The sequence below is a fragment of the Lynx rufus genome, unplaced genomic scaffold, assembly GCF_022079265.1.
Source record: "Lynx rufus isolate CCGP_SWC_20201006 ecotype Redwood Valley unplaced genomic scaffold, mLynRuf1.p SCAF_19, whole genome shotgun sequence".
Taxonomy (NCBI): Eukaryota; Metazoa; Chordata; class Mammalia; order Carnivora; family Felidae; genus Lynx; species Lynx rufus.
In genome coordinates, this window is record NW_025814833.1 from 7,041,515 (window position 1) to 7,056,993 (window position 15,479).

General features: G+C 46.2%; 1 protein-coding gene across 1 annotated transcript in view; it reads right to left on the bottom strand.

Moving 5' to 3' along the window:
• Positions 1–15,479, bottom strand: part of CHRDL1 (chordin like 1) — a 118,601-nt gene that overhangs the window by 57,206 nt on the left and 45,916 nt on the right. The window lies entirely within an intron of this gene.

The window sequence follows — 15,479 nt, forward strand, 5'->3', positions numbered from 1 at the left end:
AAGGGCTTTCTCCGTTCTGACCAACAGCTATGGGTTGAACACAATAGCTCTGGCTGCCCTTGAAGGAGTGATGTACTCCTTTTTGGCTTAGAGAGTTGGGCTCTTCTTCTTCAACCCAAGGTTCATCTCCAAAACTACACCATGTAAAAGCAACTGCTCAGAAGCCACTGATACACCCCAAAAGCCTTTTTTGCAAATATTAACGTTCACACTCAGCATTAAATAAAACAAGAAAAAAATACCTTCGCCTTTTCCTCTCTACGAGAGAAGGCATACACCATGACATAGTTTAAAACAGAGGGGCGCCTGGGTGGCTCAGTGGGTTAAGCGTCCGACTTTTGATCTCAGCTTGGGTCTTGATCTCAGGTGTATGCGTTCAAGCTCCACACTGGGCACTGTGCTGGTAATGAAGTCCACTTAAAAACAAAACAGGGGCGCCTGGGTGGCTCAGTCAGGTGAGCATCTGACTCTTCATTTTGGCTCAGTCATGAGCTTTCGATCGTGGGATTGAGCCCTGCATTGGGCTCCTCACAGAGCGCTGAACATGGAGACTGCTTGGGATTCTCTCTCTCTCTCTCTCTCTCTCTCTCTCTCTCTCTCTGCCCCTACTCGGCTCATGCACATGCACTTGCACTCTCTCTGTCTCAAAATAAGTAAATAAACATTAAAACAAAACAAAACAAAAAGCTAAACTAGAAAAAACATGAACCAAGAAGTAGCTAGAAGAACTACCAACCGATAGAGTTAATGTAATTATTGTATGTGAGCATTAGAAGATTCTGAGTTCCCTGGTAGCCAGGGCAAAAAGTTCCCCTTTTAAAGCCTACCTTTTTGTTTCTTATAGTGATTTATGAACAGTCTAGGATTCGGAATGAGTTGCCCAGGATCACTGATCATCATTTCACTGAATGTCATCTTTTTTCACTTCTCTGCCCCTAGCACACATATTCCAAGCCTCTGTACCAGCAAGAATATAACTGCCCTTACCTATGAGTCTATAGGCTGTGTGAAGCACAATGCAAAATGTGAGATCTGGGGGTGGGGGTGCATTTATGTCTATTTATAATACGAGTTCTCTGAGGGAAAGACTAATCTCTTACTGCACGAAAGCCTACAGTGCTCTGTGAGTGGCAAACATTTCAATGTTGACAGAATGTTGGTGAAGACTTCAATCAAAGACTCGGCAATTTGACCCCTTCCTAGGAAAAGTCACCCTTGATTAGGACAAGTATATCACAGTGGGGCGCCTGGATGGCTCCGCCGGTTAAGGGTCCGACTTCGGCTCAGGTCATGATCTCACAGATTGTGGGTTCGAGCCCTGCTCAGGCTGTGTGCTGTCAGCTGACAGCACAGAGCCTGTTTCAGATCCTCTCTCCCCTTCTGCCTCTGCCCCTCCCCTGCTTGTGCTCTCTCTCTAAAATAAACATTAAAAAAGACAAGTATACAGTAGTACACACAGTGCTGTGTGCCCATCAAACCTGCTTTCCTCCTCTCCATCCCACCCATGTCCCCAACACCCAGATACACTGCATTTCACAGCCTCGTGTGTGGTTAGGTAGGGCTATCGGAATGAGTTCTAGTCCGTGGAATGTGGTGAGAGCTGACATACAGATCTCTAAAGCCTGACCTGCATAACCTAACGCACAATCCTCCTTTCTTTCTTTCCCCTAGACTGGGCGGGGGGGGGGGGGGGCACATGCAGACGATCCTGTGGAGGACTCTCAGGCCACAGAGGATGGCGAGGCCACTACCCCGAAAAGGACCTGGATCCCCGGATGACAACATGGAGCAGAGCCCTCCTTCCCTATAGCCTCCCCCCTCCATTGTGTTTAGCCACTGAACTATTGGGATTGGAGAGCAATTAGCTGATCCCGACTAATTCTTTTGTCTTTACACATATATTCCCTCCTCCAAGATCATGGGCCAAAAGTTTCACTTCAGCCTGTAATATTGCATTGTTATCATTTTCTACCATTCGCTTTTCACCTCCCTCTTCCATCGTGACAACTGCCCTCCAGAGCACTACGGGCAGGAACTGCCCAGAGTCAATATGCTGAGAACGTCCCCTCTGATTCAAATTCCCATTAAAAGCAAACCAAAGTGAAATCAAAACCAGAGGCATGGGAAGTCAAACTGTTCTCAGGCCCGCTGCCCAGTGGCAATCAATCCTTAGGTCTAATGGCATGTCGGACCTGGCTCAAAGGCCCGACGTGATGTTCATAGCTGGTCAACATAGCATTTTAAGGAATAATTGCTGTCCTAATGCTTTTAGTTCCTAAGCTATTCCCTCACATGTTACTGTCAACAGCCAGCAGGACTGAACAAAGTCAGCCAGGGTTGGGCAAAAGAGGCAAATAGGCCAGAGGACCTATGGGCTAGGCAAGAGAGGATAAGAAGAACCTGAAAAAAAATGTTTTTAGAAAGCGTGGTAGTCATTAGGGCTATTCATCAACATTCTTATTCTTCTCCTTTCAGACACATGATAGCATTGCACTCTCCTGTCCCCTAGAAGTCAAAACATGGCTGTGTGATTTGCTCTGGCCAATGACATTTGAGCAGAAGTAATCTGTGTTACTTCCAGGCAGAAGTCTTTAAGACCCACGGCAAAATTTGCTAAGTTCCCTTCCCATGTCACTGGAACTAAATTCCAGATGGCAACGCTCAGTCAGCCAGTGTCCCTGGATGAGAAAGCCATGTGCTACCTTAAGGTGCACAATAAGGAATAAACCTTTGTTTTAAGCCACTGAGATTTGTTGGTTGTGACTGCAGCATAATTTAGCCTATTCTGATTGCCATAGGGCATCCAACATTGGGTGAAGAATGGGCTTTCGTATTCAAAATGAGATGAAACATATTCCCACAATTTTTACATCTCTTCCCAAAATGAACTGAGGGGTCCCTTTCCCAAGGGGATGTTCATAAACACTCTACCAGCTGAAAACAGGTCTCACCTACTCATTGGACTTGGCACCTTATGTCTAGAAGAGGCATCATGGGTCAAATCTGACCTGCAGTTTGTTTTTGTAAATAAAGTTTTATTGGAACACAGACATGGCCGTTCATTCACATGTTGCTGACAGCTGCTTTCACACTACGATGGAAGAGTTATCGTAACAGAGGCGGTGCGGCCTGCAAGAGCCTAAGATATTTACTATCTGGACCTTTACAGAAAAAAAAAATTCCTGACCCCTGGTCTAGAAGAAGCCAAGAGGAAACAGATCCATGGAGTATCTGGAAAAGAAATCCAGCATGCCGTGCCACTCACAGTTAAGAGAACGCACTCTTGGTAGCTGTGTAACCAAGAGTATACACTGATCAAGAGTTGGCTTCGGGCCAAGAGTAGTGCTTCGGGCCTTTTTGGAGGTAGGCAAAGGTAGCCCTGGTACAGGTGAGCTCCAATAATCACATCTTTAAAGCTCTGTTGTTTACCGACCCCAGTATCAGGATGGGGACAGGATCTGAACAAAGGATATACACAGTATATGTCAGGATTAGTGAACCTGACAGTCCTCAGGATGACTCAGTGGAAAGTTGCTTAAGTGCTTGCTCGAAATGATTCACTGCCTGGAGATTCCATGGCAAATGAGATTCTTAGGCTAAACTGGGCTGTACGGTTTGTCCACCGCCCTGAACTCAGCACAAAGCAAGCAGGCCGACCCTAAGCAAGGGAGCAGACTCTTGGAGGGTCTGATGAGGGTCTCAGCCTGCTGGGCGGATGTAGCCTCCGCTGTGGCCACTGGCTGCCCTCTGGGGGTGGGGGTGTATACGGCGTGGCTGGAATGCTAGGAATCCTGGACTGACTTAGCAGGCACTCCAATTGGCTTGGTGTTCTACATGCTCCAAAGATTTTCTCCAGTGTCCTTGGCATCCAATGACTATACTTGGGCTTAAGATTTTTAGGGCTGGGCGGGTCCCTGGAAGCCTTCTATCTCAATACCAGATCACTCCTTCATTAGGTGGTACCAACAAACGAGCTGGCCATTCCACTGCAGATGGGACCCAGGCCATTTGCTCCCTTGCTTCAGATTGGCTCTTGGCAGGGCCACCTGGAGGAGCCAGCTGCTTGGCTAAGACTCAGCCTTTGGTGGCTGTTAACAGGTTTTGCTTCAACTCAGCTATTTCTGAGTTACTGTCGGTTGGCTCTGGGTTGGGGACAAAGGCCTGGGGTGGGAAACAGAAAGAGGAAAAAAGAAGATGAAAATGTATACTTCACTTGGACTTAGGAGTTGAATGGTCTTCTTTTAGCAGTCGATTCTGAAGTCAGTGTGGACTGGATGTTTCCTCTCAGTTTCTAAGTGGACCGGTAAGATACTGCTCTCAAGTCCTACTCGAGGGATCTTTTGTTCTAGGTGATTGATTGTGTTTTGCTGGAGAAAAGTGGAGAAGGGAGAGCGTTATGCCTGATGTTCCTGGTTACCATCAAGTTTAGAGGATTCAGAATGCAGGTAGGCCCTAGAGCACAACGGGCTACAGCAGTTTCACTGGCCTGCGAGGCAGCTTCCAGAGGTGCCCTAGTTTGTACCTGAGTGCCTGCACAAGCCATGGTCACGTCCACGGAGTAGAGGCCCTGCCTCCCTGGGCTGAGACAGCATGAGCACGAGCCGACTCAAACACACTGAACGTCTGAGACAGAAACAGAATTTCTCGGAAAATATAACATAAAAAAGAACAGACAACGAGAAGGCCTTCGAGAATTCATTCATCCCATGAACGTGTGTCCAGAGCGTACACTGTGCTTTGGCACATGAGGAGATAAAGACAGACTTGGGGTCCAAATTATTTTCAAATATGAGGGCACTAATCTCAGGTATAAAGAGTGAAGACAGTGGAAAGAAAAAGGGCATTTACTTTTCTAAAGCATGGTCCAGGAGGCAGGGAGATCCAGGTTCCAGGCTCAGCTACTTATAATGAGCGCTGTGGTTTCAGGCAAATTACAGTCTTTCTCAGTCTCCCCACTTGACAAATGTGAGGGGAAGGGGCTGGACAAAAGAATCTCTTCAAGACATGATTTTCTGTGGTTTTAGAATCTACCATTCCTGTCCTCAACAAATAAATAATTGTAAGACACTGAACAGACGGGCAGAAGGTACAGAATTAAACTCGATGCAACAGAAAAGTACCCAATGAACGGTACAGAGCCATGCTATGCACTACAGTAGCTGCTAATTACGTGTGCCTGTGTATATTTAAACTAACTGATGTTAAATACCATTTTATTTTTTTTTAATTTTTTTTAACGTTTATTTATTTTTGAGACAGAGAGAGACAGAGCATGAACAGGGGAGGATCAGAGAGAGAGGGAGACACAGAATCTGAAACAGGCTCCAGGCTCTGAGCAGTCAGCACAGAGCCTGACGCGGGGCTCAAACTCACGGACCATGAGATCATGACCTGAGCCGAAGTCGGACACTCAACCGACTGAGCCACCCAGGCGCCCCTAAATAACATTTTAAATACAGTTCCATAAGAGACTCTTAAATATGGAGAACAAATAGAGGGTTACTGGAGGGGTTGTGGGAGGGGGGATGAGCTAAATGGGGAAGGGGCATTAAGGAATCCACTCCTGAAATCATTGTTGCACTATATGCTAATTTGGATGTAAATTTAAAAAAAATTTTTTTAAATAAATAAATAAGTAAATAAGTAAGTAAATAAATAAATAAATGCAGTTCCTCAATCACACTAGTCACATTTCAAAAGCCCAATGGCCACACGTGCTTGTGGCTGCCATATTGGATGCTAGAGATACAGAAGAGCTCCATCATTGCAAAAAGTTCTGTTGGACAGCACCGGTATAGACAACTTGCACCAAAGATAACCAGAGAACACAGAACTGCTCCTCTGTGCCTTTTAGGTCTGGGCTCATCGTACCTGTCCAGCTGTGACCAATGCTGACGCTCCCCCACGGTGGGGCTGTGCTCTGGCCCCCATTATTGCCTTCCTCAGAGAGCTCAGCTGCTCTACACTTCCTGCACTCACTCTGCTCCTTTGATCTTCTCGCAGGGCCTTTAGGAAAGCCAACAGCCATCCAGTCCTCTCATGAAAAATTCCCTTTTAAACAGACATATGAATAATCTAGATAATCCAACAATGCATGCATCTTTTAGAGCTCCCTGGGCAATTTGCAAGAGCTACGGTATGTAAAGTCTGACAGGGACCAGTTCCATTGATCAGCACTGTATTTATTATTTGGGAGAAGCAGGCATGGCCAAGACTGAGGATAAAGTCCTTACATGCTCCCTCCATAGCACTCTTAATAACATGAAAAAAAAATCATCCCATGTAATCCCAAAGACTGATTTCAAATCAAAACAAAGCAAATAAAGGAAAGCAAAACAGAAGAAGAGTTAACACAGTCACAGGGGCTACCCAGGGTTCCTCTAGCTCATGGGATGGGTGTGGGTGTGAGTGTAAGGGTAGCAAGACTGTGTTTGTGAGGGTCATGTGTGTGTGAGCGGGGATGGGGGGGCAAACTTGGAGGCTTGCAGAGCGAGGGCGCTTAGGCAAATCTCTGACTCAGAGGAGGAGTCTCCGTTCCTCTTGGTGGGGAGAGGAGAATTCAACTTTTGTCAGACAACCTCATTGCCCCATTCCTCTCAAGGCGGGGGGGGCGGGGAGGACAGTGTCATAACACAGATAGTGTTAACGGCTGCTATTTTAACAATCAAATTCACTGCCCCGCGGCTGCCAGGAGAAATGGAACAGTCTTACTGCAAAGGGTGCAATTTTAAAAAATCAAATAAATAGCTGAAGGCACACTCACATTGAACTTGTGCCCAACTCAGTGTCAATCAACAAGTTTCCATTGAATGCTGGACAAGCCAACCCGCCTTCCAAAGGGAACACAGAAAACATTGTAAGTTCAGTTTGGGGGCAGCTGGATGATCTTTATGTATCCTGTCCCAGTTTTCTTTTTTCCCCTTTTGCTGCTTCCCTTCTCCAGCTAAGACTTTGTTCCCTCATCCAGCCCCTCCCAAGTTAATTTCTTTCTAATGCATCTTCCCGGCTCTGGCCCTAAGTGCTGTGATTCTTCCATTTTGTGAACCCACGCAGGAGGACAACAGACGGGGGACCTGGGCCTAAAGGCAGGTTTGCACCATCTGTGAAACAACAGCTTCCCACCTTGCATGCCCTCCAAGTGGAGGTGAAGAAAGTAAACCCAAACATACACAAAGTAATGCTATGCCTCCACTTGAGAAAATTGACAGTTTGATAAGCGACGTCCTAAGAGATTATATCGTTCCAGGTTGAGGATGTGGCCTAGCGAGGCACAGATTGGAAACTAGCCAGATAGAGCCATGAAGTCTTAGCATCAAATCTTTATCTCCATCCTGGCCAGCATGTTCTCACCTCCCCAGACTCCACTGTGTGGCCCTGCACTCTCAGGGGCACCTGGATGGCTGGGTCGGTTGAGCGTCCGACTTCGGCTCAGGTCATGATCTCACGGTTTGTGACTTCGAGCCCCATATCGGGCTGGGTGCTGACAGCTCAGAGCCTGGAGCCTGCTTCAGATTCTGTGTCTCCCTCTCTCTCTGCCCCTCCCCCATTCACACTCTTGTCTCTCTCTCTCTCTCTCTCTCTCTCACACACACACACACACACACACACACACACACACACACAAATAAATAAACATTAAAAGAAGTATAAAAGGAGCCTGCATTTCTCGAGAGCAGGCTATGGGCTGGGCTTGGTGCTAAGCCCCTTACATGTATTAATTCATTTAATCCTCACGACAGTCCTTCAAGGTAGGAGCTCTTATTATCCCCAGACACCTGCTCACACACACAGAATCCCACCCACTCACACGTGCATGTCACATACTCTCATACTCGCAATGAGTGTGTGGTCACTGAACAAAGAAAGGCCCTCGGCACTATCTCCTCAGTGCTTAGTTCTTCAAAAAGTCTTCTCCCCCAACTCTGTCCCCCTGACATCCAGAATTCTATCTGTTGGGAATTCTTTAAGTGAAGTATTGACCTTTCTTCTGCTACAGGGTGAACCCTCCCTGGAAGGGATCACTCAGCCTCGTTCTCCTCAGACGTTAGTGCCTGTATGAGAGCTGAGTGGTGTGGACAGACGTGAGGATTTGGGGAACTGAAAGAGAGAACAAAAAAATGTCTGGGGGCACTGAAGACAAACTTCATCTACTCCCGATGTGTGCGGTGGGCCGGCTCTCCAAAATTAACTTCTAACTGTAGGGCATGTGAGGCCCTTTGAGACTCGGTCCCCACCGATTTGACCTCTCGAGCCTCCTCCCTCACAGACCATACCCACTCCAGTCACGGTCCCACACGTGCCTCTGCACGTGCCCTCCCTTTCCTCCGCCTCCATCTGGAAAAGCTCCATTTGTCTGTCAGAACCCAGCTTGAGTAGTGACTTTTCTCTGAGGAGCCTGGCTCTTAGCTCTTGGAGAGTGTCTCTCTTCTTCCCTTCTCTGTCTGCCCAGCCCTGTCCACACCTCTACTGAAGTACTCATCACACTATGTTTTAGTGATCTCGTTAGGCCTGTCTCCCCACCGAGACTGTGGGCTGTCTGAGGCAGGGACTTTGAAACCTCACCACCATTCATGGGACCTGGCCCAAAGCTTGTACTCTGGAAACGTTTGTGAAATGAAGGAATAAGTGAGTGAGTGAGTGAGTGAGTGGACACGAACTGCCAACTTCTGGCCGGGAGGAGACTCCCTTCCCTGGCCTCCTCTGAATAAGGCTGCGGTCCAGTGTTTATCAATAGGGCCACTGGTGGAATTCGGATGGGACGTTTCTTCACTGCACTGCGTTCCCACTCACACCGTGGAACACGAAGCATCCCTGGTTCCTGCCTAGTCAATGCCGAGGACATCGCCCAGTCGCTGTGATGACCAAAATAGTTCCCCAACATTTCCAAAGCCCTGGGAGAAGGGCGGGGGCGCTGCTCCTCCGGGGCTGGGAGGCAACACTATGGCAAGAGCTCTTTGCCCGGAGCCTGGTGGTCAGAGAGGCCCCCTGCAACAAGATGCTGGATGACAGGCTCCAGCCAGAACATGAATTCGTAAGAGCGTAGACTGAAGCACTCCCGGCCTGCTAAGAGGAATTATGGCAGCCTAATCAGCGCTCAACAACGCAGAGCAATGAAGCCCGCTCAATGTTTTTTTGTGACTGGAGGCAAGGGGCAGGCCTAGCCAAAAGAAAAAACACACCCAGTCAAGCTTTCATGGCAGTCCGGAGACTGTTACCTCGTCCCAGCATTGCCCCTACGGCTCTGCTAAGTGCTCACCCTGCTCTGGGAGCATCAGCATTACTGAGCAGCACAGCATACTCAGCACCTCTGAAAATCTCATCGGTGGGAATAGAAAGGAAAGGCAGAGAGGATGCCATTTATTTTGCCCCTCCTGCCTGACACTCACTAAACCTGTCACCTGTTTCCTTTGGAGCCCCCCCAACCCTCAACTTTTCCCTCAGGCTGGAGACATATGGTCAGTGCCTGTTTATGGAGCTGCTGTCATTGGGATCTACGGGAACACGCACTGAAATGCCCGAGTGTCAAGCTTTGCCCACATTCCCTATTAATGATGCAATCTGAGGACTTGGGGTTCAAATTCCTTCTTTCCCCTGCTGGATACTGCCTTGCTTATATACGCACCTCTTTATGCTTTTCAAAGCAATTTCCCATGTCAACTTTGTTTTCACTGTCAATGCAAACCTTAGTAGAAACCAGGAGTTATCACTCTCGTTTTACAAGTTGAGGAGACAGGCACACAGAGGCCAGTTAGGTCTGGACACGTTCCACAGTGAATGGGGGGAAGAGCAGGGTCATTCCCCCATCTCCCTTCTGGCCCTGTGCCTTCCTGCTCCCATGATAGCACAGTTCAACCTCACCTCGGGGGAGAGAATGTGTACCCCACAGGAGCAAAGCTCTCTCCCCTTCCCAAATGTGGTCTTGATTCTGAAAGCTGATTGGGCCCTCTGCTCAGTGATACAGACCTGAAGCCGGAAGGCTTCATATGGATATCAACTTACTGGTGCACTCTGCAGTTCAGAGGGCAAAGCCCCAAATGCCCCCAAATGCCTTCTTATTAATTCCAAGGGGAGGAAACACCCTTTCTCCAGGCTTTGGTACTAATCTGCTTTGGGGGGGGGGGGGGGGAAGAAAGAGAGGAAGAAAAAGAAAAGACCAGACCAGAGCAAACAAAACCAAAGCAAACACCAAGAAGACCAAAATAATGTAAACAATTAGACAAAAATAACAGGTCCCAAACAGCCAAATGCATAAACACAATCCTATGCTTAACTGTAACATTTAAAAGTTTTCTGGTCACCGTTTGCTTCCAATCATAACCATCCCCAAACAAAGGAAAATGTACTATCATTTAAAAATATATTATGGGGGTGCCTGGGTGGCTCAGTTGGTTAAGCATCCGACTTCGGCTCAGGTCATGATCTCGCGGTTCCTGAGTTCAAGCCCCGCATCGGGCTCTGTGCTGACAGCTCAGAGCCTGGAGCCTGTTTCAGATTCTGTGTCTCCCTCTCTCTCTCTGACCACCCCCCCGTTCATGCCCTGTCTCTCTCTGTCTCAAAAATAAATAAACGTTAAAAAAAAATAAAAAAATAAAAATAAAAATAAAAATATATTATGCTGGGTACACCTGGGTGACTCAGTCGGTTAAACATCCGACTTCGGCTCAGGTCATGATCTCACAGTTCATGAGTTCGAGTCTCGCATAGGGCTCCGTGCTAGCAGCACGGAGCCTGCTTGGGATTCTCTCTTTCCTCTCTCTCTGCCCCTCCCCTGCACACACTGTTTCTCTCTCTCTCAAAATAAATAAATAAACTGGGGCGCCTGGTGTCTCAGTCGGTTGAGCATCTGACTTCAGCTCAGGTCATGATCTCATGGTTCATGAGTTCAAGCCCCACATCAGGCTCTGTGCTGACAGCTCAGAACCTGGAGCCTGCTTCAGATTCTGTGTCTCCTTCTCTCTCTGACAATCCGTGGTTCACACTCTCTCTCTCTCAAAAATAAATAAACACTAAAAAAAAATTAAAACAAATAAATAAATAAACTTAAAAATAAAGTATTTTATGCCGGGAAACAGAACTTAAGTATCTAAAACATAAACAGCAGAATTGATGATTATAAAGCAAACACCCCTGTAACTGCCATGTAGGTCAAGAAAGAGAGTATGGCTAACACCCTAGAAGGCCCATTCTCTCCCCACTGGAGGGAACAACAGTCCTGACTTTTGGGACAATCACTGCCTTTTTTCTTTTTACTACTTTTTTGCCACATGTATGTAACTTCCTTAAACAATATAGTTTCATTTCGCCTGTTGTGAACTTCATATTAATCAAAACACACTGAATGCACTTGTTCATGGACACGTGTCTTGCTTTTTTACTCAATGTCAAGCTTGAGCTGTAAGATGTCGACTTTTAAAAGACTTCTGCTCCCTTCTCCGTGCCAAAAAGCACAGGTGAGCTTTGAAACAACAGGGGTTTGAACTGCACAGGTCCACTTATACGCAGATTTTTTTTTTTTATAAACTCAGTACAGTACCATGCACGTGCTTTCTCTTCCTTAGGATTTTAATGTTTTCTTTTCTCTAGCTTCCTTTATTGCAAGAACACAGCACTTAATACATATAACATACAAATATGTGTCAACTGTTCATGTTATCAGTAAAGCTTCTAGTTCAGCAGTAGGCTATTTGTAGTTTTTAGGAGAGTTGAAAATTATACCACATTTTCCACTGTGGGGCATCAGTGCCCCTCACCCCTGCTCAAGTTCATCATTCAAGGGTCAACTGTGTTTCCTTGTAGTTAACATTGTTCTCCTGCAGCCCATTTCTATCCACTCTCCACCTTTGGAGGTGGAAGAAAAAAAGCTGATCAGCATCCTCTAGGACCCATTTATTTATCTTTCAGAAGGATGTTTGAGTCCTTCCTTTACAGGGCTCAGTAATTACACTTTTCCTTCAACACTGCCTCTTAGGTTTGACACTCTGATCCTTTAATAATCTTTTTAATGAAACCATACTGAATGGCTCCAGACATGATTTCCTTCAGTGAAGCAATCTCAGAAGCAGCCCTTTTGGAAATACACTTCTCTAGATCAAGAGAAACAGGGACACAGCTCTGCCCCTATGGATTTCTCCAGAAGACGACAAAAGCTGCTAACAGATGACACTGTCTGAAGTTCTGTAGGAAACATTAACAAGGAATATGTTGGTCATTACTGCCAGTTACCGCTTATCGTGGCCGTCAATGCTCAAGGCAGTGTGGTCTCTGGAGCCTTCTTTATCCTGTGAAAAGTGTGTTCTGACAATCGACATTTGCTAGATTCTTCTAAGACCCCTTAGTCATCTTCTGACTTCACTTGCTCATCTCTGCCACCGGCCTCTAGTCAAATTTCTTCTCTGCCTTCTTCCGCATTTGAGAAAGAAAGGCACACCACACCATGGATGAACCTCGAAGACACTGTGCTAAGTGAAGGAAGGCAGTCACAAGAGGAAACATACTGTATGACTCCACTTACAGGAGGTACCTAGAGCAGTCAAATTCATAAAGACAGGAAGAAGAATGATGGCTGCCAGGGGCTGAAGGAGGGGGAAATGTAGATTTGTTTAATGGTGACAGAGTTCCAGCTTGAGAAGATGAAAAATTCCCTGAGATGGATGGTGCTGCTGGTTGCATAACAACATGAATGTACTTAGTGCCACAACACTGTACGCTTAAAAGTGGTCAAAATGGTGGGGCGCCTGGGTGGTTCAGTCCGTTAAGCATCCGACTCATTTTGGCTCAGGTCACGATCGCACGGTTCGTGAGATCGAGCCCCGTGTCGGGCTCTGCATCGAAAGTGCAGAGCCTGCTTGGGATTCTCTTTCCCCGCCTCTCTCTCTGCCCCTCCTTTGCTCTCTCTCTCTTTCTCTCAAAATAAATAAATAATACAACATTTAAAAAATATTAAAAAGTGGTTAAATGGTAAATATTGTTATGTATATTTTACTACAATAAAATTTTTTACATAAGAAGACATTAAAAAGTACAAAGAAAAGAAGGGAGGGAGGGAGGTGAGAGGCAGGGAAAGAGAAAGGGAAACAAAGAAAAAGCAAGGAAGAAAGCAAGCCAAATTTCCCTGCCCCTCCTTCTCACTCCCCATTTCTGTCCTATTAAAATCATGAAGGAATCCACCATATAAAGGGTATGATGTTGAGTGTGGACTCTGATTTGGCCTTAGATCCTTGAAGGCATGACCTTGTGAATGTGAAAAAGAAAATCAACGTTGCACGAATTTGCTAAAGGAAAGAAAACTCGAGCTTACAGGGTCACTTACCTAATTTTTATGTTTTAAAAGTAACTTGTACTCCCAAACTTGATGTCTTTCCCTTTCTCTCCAATTAAAAAGAAAATCCAACCAACCATCTTCCTACCCACAACTTTGATTTATCCCTTTCTCGGGTGCCCAGCTGGCTCAGTCGGTACAGCATGCAACTCTTGAACTCAGGGTTATGAGTTCTAGCTGCACATAGGGCGTAGAGCCTAGTTAAAATTAATATAGATAGATAGATCGATAGATAGATAGATACCCCTTTCTTTAAAGATACAGTGCATATCCTTCATAGCGTCTCTCCCATTCAAGGAGTACAACCCTATAAAAAACTGTTTCAGCAGCCACCCATCTACTACTGACTCACCTCCCACTCTCTGGGTCTTAGCGTCTATGTGGCAAAGACAAGAGACAAACATCAAGCCATTTATACAATAGACTATTTTGATGGCCAAAAGTGGAGTCTTGCAAGGAGGTGGATTTTGGAACAAATTTCAATAACTGACACCCTAAAGTCTGCCAGTTTCTTAAATCACTTTTAGGGAATAGCTGACAGTGTAAAACTCTAAATACAAAAATCAGATGAAAATCATTCTAATAAAGACTGTTATTTATCTTAGTGGCTGCATCCAAAACCCTGGAGTGAAACCCTTTGGCTCTAGGCAACAGATAGCAAGGATATTTGGTTACTTCGAGAACATATTGGTTTTAAATTAACAACCCCAAAGTGAAAAACTGGAGAGCTGGCAACTCATCCTAGAAACCACCGTGTCCTCTGCCACGAATAAAGAACTTGCCCTTGATATTACAGAGAGGCGTGGTGCTCTGCAGGGCTGTGGAACGGGTAGAGCCGGACTCTCTAGCCTCCCCTCTTCAACCCCCACACACCAAATCTCTTCCAGGTACCCAGGCCAGTGGCCTCGGGATCTCCCCCCACCCAGCCACCCCCACTCTCTACCGTCGAATTCTGCTTTCTAGATGCTGTGTGCAGACTGAATTGAACTCGTTAATAAGAGTCAAGACCCCACTTTCAAAGGTAGATTGACTTCTCAGGAATCAAAGCCTGAATTAAGAAGGTGAAGCTGTAACAATGGTAGCATTTCAGGTGTCAGGCAACCTGGCAGGAAGTGGGGAAGGAGAGGGGGAGGCTGTTGCAATGCGGGCTGGACAGGTCTTGGAATCACAGGTGATGGGAAATCGAGGTAATAATCTCCTGCCCAACTTACTCGGAAAGCAGGCCCCAGTTTAAGAGTCAGCCCTGCAACCAGAAGAATGCTCAGTAAAGGACATCTTACTAATCCTTTCCTTAAAATACCCTAGATGTGACTCCTATTCCAAACTAAGTTGAAAACAGACTAAGCTGAAAACACTGATTTTATTTCAAACTATGTTGATTGCTTTTCCCTTTGAGAATTTCATTTGTTTATCAGCAGAAATTCCTGGGCTAATTCCGAGAAATGCCATTCATTTCTTGCCAACAGCAAGTCATGGACAATGGGCGGGGTAGAAGGGAGAGCTCCCCACAGAGGGTCCTTCTTTCTGGATACAACGGCCAGGGGCTCTGAATGTGGAAGACGGCAGAAGAGCAAAGCTTTACGTGGGAACCCCGGGAAAGCAGGGAGGCTGGCCACATGGAACAGTGTGCACATGTGACTTTAGGGTTGACCCTGGGAACGTGTCACGCAATCAAAGTATGTTTCTGAGGTACTTCTGTTCCCTATTACAGGAGAAACAATGTTGTCGTGTTGCCCCTGGCCCTTTGCACATGCACAGGGTCCTCCACTCGAGGATCGTGTAGGCAGTGCTCTTAACCTCCTTTATCAAGATGTTCCCTGGGACTTCCAGGCAGTCCCCAGTCCAACTGCATCGGATCTCACTGAGGTGCTTGTTTAAAGTATAGAATACCCACTGCAGCCCAACTGAATCAGAATTTTTAGTGTTAGGTCTGGGAGTCTGCATTTTATCAAATCTCTCCACGCGGTCCTTAAGCACACTCAAGTTTGAGCAACACTAGTTTGGGGTCTTGTTGTAAAAGGGCTTGATTCCCTAACGAACTTCTCCAAACTAAGCTGCTCTATTATAACTTATTGCTATAATAAATGACTTCTGGAAACTGAATGGCATAATCCAAGACTTCTTAAAACATACAGTAAAAAAACACTAATCCTTCAGAGTG